The following is a 6,000-nucleotide window of genomic DNA, read 5'->3' on the forward strand; positions in this document are numbered from 1 at the left end:
CCCTGCTTAGCTTCCAAGATCAGACAAGAGCCAACATGTTCAGGCTGGTATGGCTATAGGATATTTATCCCTCTTATATTTTTCCCTATTCTCTCCTCCTCACATTCTCAATAAAGGTATAACAACTTTTTGATAAACTATTATGTTTACATCGTTATGATTATGTATAAATAAATTACTGATGAGCCAGGTAGTATATTATGATTACATTTCCATTCTTAAACAATTTTTTATTTTCCTGGATTTAATAATTATCTCTTCCTTTCATTTGCTTAGTTTCCTATGGTGCTCCATGGAGTTGTGCAGTGCACAGCGTGATCAGTTATACATGGCAGCACTGTTTGTACCTATGGCTGAGTCTTCCCAAACTATGCAACAAATTTTCAATATAATTTTTTACACAGTTAAATTAATAATCTCTGAGTTCCTTTTTTTTTTTTTTTTTTTGTTTGGAGCCCTCTATCTTCACACTCCAATCTCTTGTGTCAGATCTTCAGTTCCCTGTATGCCATGTCTTCTTTTCTGGTTTGATTTCTAAGTTTAGTGAGCTATATCCTCCAGTCACTTCTTTTATTAATTTTTTTATTTAAAAAATATAGCTAACATACAGCATCATATCCGTTTCAGGTGTACACGATAGTTGTTCAACATTCATATACCTAAAGAAGTGATCACCATAAGTTCAGCAACTAACTCCATACTATGATATCACAATATTATTGACTACATTTTCCATGCTGTATGTTACATCCCCATGACTTATTTGTTTTATACCTGGAAACTTGAACCTCATTCCCTTTCACTCCCTGCCACACCCATAATTTTTCAATTACAGTTCACATTCAGTATTATTTTATGTTAATTTCTAGTGTACAGCATAGTGGTTAGACATTTGTATAATTTAAGAAGTGATCCCCCTGAATAGTCTGGTACTCACCTAGCACTATACATAGCTATTACCATATTATTGACTATATTCCCTATGCTTTACTTTACATCCCCATGACTACTTTGTAACAATTTGTGATTCTTAATCCCTTCCCGTTTTTCCCCCACCCGCTCAACCCCCCTACCGCCTGGCAACCATCAAGATGTTCTCTGTATCTATGAGTGCGTTTCTGTTTTGTTTGTTTATTTTGTTCTTTTATTCCACATATATGCGAAATCACATTTCATCTGTCTTTCTCTGACACTCCACTCAGCACAGTACCCTCCAGGTCCACCCATACCACTGCAGATGAAAAGAATTCATTCCCTTCCATGGCCTAGCAATATTCCATTGTATATATGAGGTCTGACAATTAAGTTCGCAAATTTGTTGCAATGATGTCGCTAACCTTTTTTGATATCAGAGGGATTACTCATTATGAATTTGCACCAACTGGACAGTTAACCAAGTTTACTATTTGGAAGTGCTGAAAAGGCTGCATGAAAAAGTTAGAGGAAAGCAACCTGAACTTATAGCCAACCATTCATGGCTTTTGCATCATGACAATGCACCAGCTCATATGGCACTGTCTGTGAGGGACTTTTTAGCCAGTAAACAAATAACTGTATCAGAACACCCTCCCTACTCACCTGATCTGGCCTTCAATGACTGTGTTCTTTACCTGAAGGTAAAGGAAATATTGAAAGAAAGACATTTTGATGACATTCAGGATATAAAGGCTAATATGATGACAACTCTGATGGCCATTCCAGAAAGAGTTCCAAAATTGTTTTGAAGGGTGGACTAGGCTCTGGCATTGGTGCATAGCTTTCCAAGGGGAGTACTTCAAAGGTGACCATAGTGATATTCAGCAATGAGGTATGTAGCACTTTTTCTAGGATGAGTTTGTGAACTTAATTATCTGACCTTCAATATACCACTTCCTCTTTATCCATTCTTCCATCAGTGGACACCCAGGGTACTTCCATATCTTGGCCATTGTAAATAATGCTGTAATGAACATATGGATGCACAAGTCTCCTTGAAGTATTGTTTTGGGTTTCCTCTGATAAATACCCGAAGTGGGATTACTGGGTCCTTCTTTTTCTCCTTATAGACTTTGTTTTAAAGTCTTTTTTGTTTGGTATAAGTATTGCTAACACAGCTTTTTTTTTTTTCCATTTCCATCTTCATGAAATAACTTTTTTCATCCTTTTCCTTTCAGTCTGTGTGTGTCTTTCAATCTGAATTGAGTCTCTTATAGACAGCATATGTAAGAGTTTTGTTTTCTTATGTATTCAGTCACCCTGTTTTTGAGTGGAACATTTAATCCATCTAGATTGAAAGTAATTGTTGACAGATACAGAGTTATTGCCATTTTATAATTCATATTTTTTATCTTTTTTTTTTTCTGTCTTAAAGCAGTTCCTCTACATTTCTTGTAATATTTGTTTGGTAGCAATGAACTCCTTTAGCTTTTTCTTGTCTGGCAAGCTCTTTATCTCTCCTTTGATTTTAAATGATAGCCTTGCTGGATAGAGTATTCTTGACTGCAGATCCTTGGTTTTCACCACTTTGAGTATTTCCTGCCAATCCCTTCTGTCCTGCAAGATCTCTGTTGAGAAATCAGCTGACAATCTTATGCGAGCTCCCTTATAAGTTTTTAGTTGCCTTTCTCTTGCTGCTTTCAAAATTCTGTCTTTGTCTTTAACCTTTGTCATTTTAATTATAATGTGTCTCGATATGGGCAGTTTGGGTTCACCTTGTTTGAGACTCTGTGTGCTTTCTGGACTTATATGTCTATTTCCTTCACCAGGTTAGGAAAATTTTGCATCACTATTTCTTTAAACAGGTTTTCAATCTCTTGCTTCCTCTCTTTCCCTTCTGGTACATCTATAATGCAAATGTTGTTATGCTTGATGTTGTCCCAGAGGTCTCTTAAACAATCATTACTTTTGTATTATTTTTTCCTTTTGCTGTTCCGACTGGGTGTTTTCTGTTGTCTTGTCTTCCAAATTGCTGATTCGATCCTATGCTTCATCTAGTCTGGTGGTATTTCCTTCTAGTACATTTTTCATTTCAGTTATTTTATTCTTCACTTCTGACTCTTTTTTAAATTATTTATACATCTTTTTTCATGCTTCCTATCTCTTTGTTGAAGTTCTCACTACGTTTCTTGAGCATTCTTATAACCAGTGGTTTGAACTGTGTCTTTGGTATGTTGCTTGTCCCCATTTCGTTTAATTCTGTTTCTGGAGTTTTCTCCTCTTCTTTCATTCCAGACATATTTGTTTTCTCATTTTGGCTGCTTCTATGTGTTTGTTCCTATGTGTTAGTTAGGTCTGCTAGGTTTCCCAGTCTTGCTGGGAGGCCTTATATTGTACGTGCCCTATGGGGCCCTGTGACACAGTCTTCTTGGTCACCTGCACTTGGTGCTTCAGAAGTCAACCTTGTGTGGGTTGTGTGTGCCCTCCTGATATAGTTTATCCTTGATTGCTATTGGCATGTCAGTAGTTAGGATTGACCCTCAGCCTGACTGGCTGTGGGGTTTGGCCACGTCCATAGTTTACAGGCTATGCGGGGGGGGGGGTTATTAAATGGAGTGGGATTCCCCCAAGTGGGCTCTGGTGCATGTTAAGACTGCTGTGATCTGAAGCTAACCTCCAGTTATGTTGGTTCTGGGGTCCCTGGGGAGGGGCTCCAGTGCAGGCCCAGGTCAGCAAACTGCCTGGTAGGAGCTATAAAGTGATCCACCGTTGGTTTGTGGGAGAGGCCATGCTGTGAACTGAGGATGGCTGCGACCATTACCAAGCCTGGGCAAAAAAAAGCCACAGTACACCAAGGCCTGCTATAGTTTGCTGGCTCTGGTAAGGTTCAGCTATCAATAAAGCATTGTGTGGTATGGAGTTGGGTGTGCCAGGGTCTCAGTGAGTCACCAGGGTGGAGCAAATGGACCTCACCAGACCAATTCAGATCCAGATTTGTCCATGGGCGTTGGGGATGGCTCATCACAGGAAAAATGGTGCATGCCTGCCAGCTGCACAGAAGGAAGATCCCACACAGGAAAATGGTGACCATCTTCCAGCCCTCACCCTAAAGCCACACACTTCAGTCTGCCCCCCAGTAGGTCTCTGACACCCCAGTTCACTGTCCTCTGTCAGAGCCCAGGGTGAGTGCCTGCAAGTGAGTCTGTGTGGGTCCTTTAAGAGTACGTCTGGGTTTCCTGCAGCCTTCCATCCCAACCGGATGGTTGGAATCCCCACTGTTTTTCAGATCCAGATATTGTGGGGACTCCTCCTCTGGGACCAGTATTCCAGCCTGGGGAGCCTGGTGTGGGTCTGGGGTTCCTTGCTCCTCTGTGGGGAAATCTCTGTGGCTGAGATATCCCTCCACATGGAAGTTTGGGGCCTGCCCGTTTTGCATCTCTACCCCTCCTACCAGTCTTGACATGGCTTCTTTTGTGTATCCTTAGTTATAAAACTTCTGTTCAGCTAGACTTCAGGTGGTTCTCCAGGTTGATTGTTTTATAATTTAGTTGTAATTTTGATGTGTTCACGAGATGAGGCAAGCACAGCATTTATCTACTCTGCTATCTCAGATCTCTCCGCAGCCACTTCTTTTTCCTCCCTTATTCCACCTCCCCCCCACACACACTCTGGTTCAAGCCATTGTTTCTCAGCCTAGTTGTGTAGGACAGAGCTCCCTGGCCCATGCTGGTATTATGAGTCTTGTGCTCCTCCCGGCTGAGGCAGTCAGTTGCCGGTCGTCAGTTGGCCGCTCACAGCAGCTCTCACCAGCTGCTGGCCACTCACGATGGCTGTCGGCCACTCACACTGGCCACTGGCTGCTCCTGGCAGCACACAGTAGCCCAGCAGCACACAGCTCGCAGCACAGCAGCACAGTAGCCCAGAGCACAGCAACTCACAGCAGCACACAGCAGCCGGTAGGAGCTCACACCGACCTCCGGTGGATCATGGCAGCCCAGCTCCAGGGAGAGCCGTTGTTCACAATCGTAGCTGTAGAGGGCACAGCTTCCTGGCCCATGTGGGAATCGAACCAGTGACCTCACTGTTAGGAGCACAGCGCTCCAACCCCCTGAGCCACTGGGCTGGCCCCCCAGTCACTTCTTGATAGAGGGTGCATGGGACGAAAATTTTTGAGCACTACCTGTCTGAAAATGTAGGTATTCTATTCTAACAATTTGTAGTTTGGCTTAATATAGAATTGTATGTTGGAAATGATATTCATTAAGAATATTCACTAAGAATCTGTTGCCTTTCAGCGTTACCTATTTCTGTTGAGAAACCCAATGCCATTCTTATACCAAATACTCTGTATAGGACCTTCTACTTCCGGAAGCTTTTAAGGGCTGCTCTTTAATTCTGAGATTCTGAAATTTCACAGTAGTGTGCCTTGTGGGGCCTTCTTTTTCACTCACTCCTGTTTCATGTTTTATAACACTGTCTCTCATTTATCTGAATATACTAATTGGAGTAAAAGCATAGCAGTTGACTTTATGTTTTCATCTGCTCCCTGCATTGTCTTGGTTTTATCCAAGTCCCCCCTCCCCCCTGTCTTTCGTTTTTTTTGTTTGTTTGTTTTGGTTTGGCCTCTGGCTTTCATGTTGGAACTTTCCCTGAACTGTCTGAAATACTTGATCTTTTGTTCATATAGAATAGTGAGGCACTAAAAAGCTGATTAGAAGTTCAGTGTGTCTGGTGTGGGGTGGACTTTGTTGTATGGTGATTGGATGGCAGCATGTATTTTGATTAGGATACCAGTAGTTTTTCTCTGGGGTAGGGTGTTTCAGTTCTCCAAAGAAAAATAGTTTAAATCTCCTACTTGGGATATAAGCCTGGTTGTCTATATTCTGGGAACTCGATGTGGGAAGTGAATCCCTGACTTTCCTCTCTTTTCAATCTAGCACAATTTACTACCCCTATTTGTCTCCAAGTCTATAATCTATCTGGTTCATTTTCATTTACTTGTTTTTAAATCTATTTTTAAGACCTCTTACTGATGAATACAGAAGTGTACAAATGATAAGTATATAGTTCAATGAATTTTCACAA

The sequence above is a fragment of the Rhinolophus hipposideros genome, assembly GCF_964194185.1.
Source record: "Rhinolophus hipposideros genome assembly, chromosome: X".
NCBI classification, from domain to species: Eukaryota; Metazoa; Chordata; class Mammalia; order Chiroptera; family Rhinolophidae; genus Rhinolophus; species Rhinolophus hipposideros.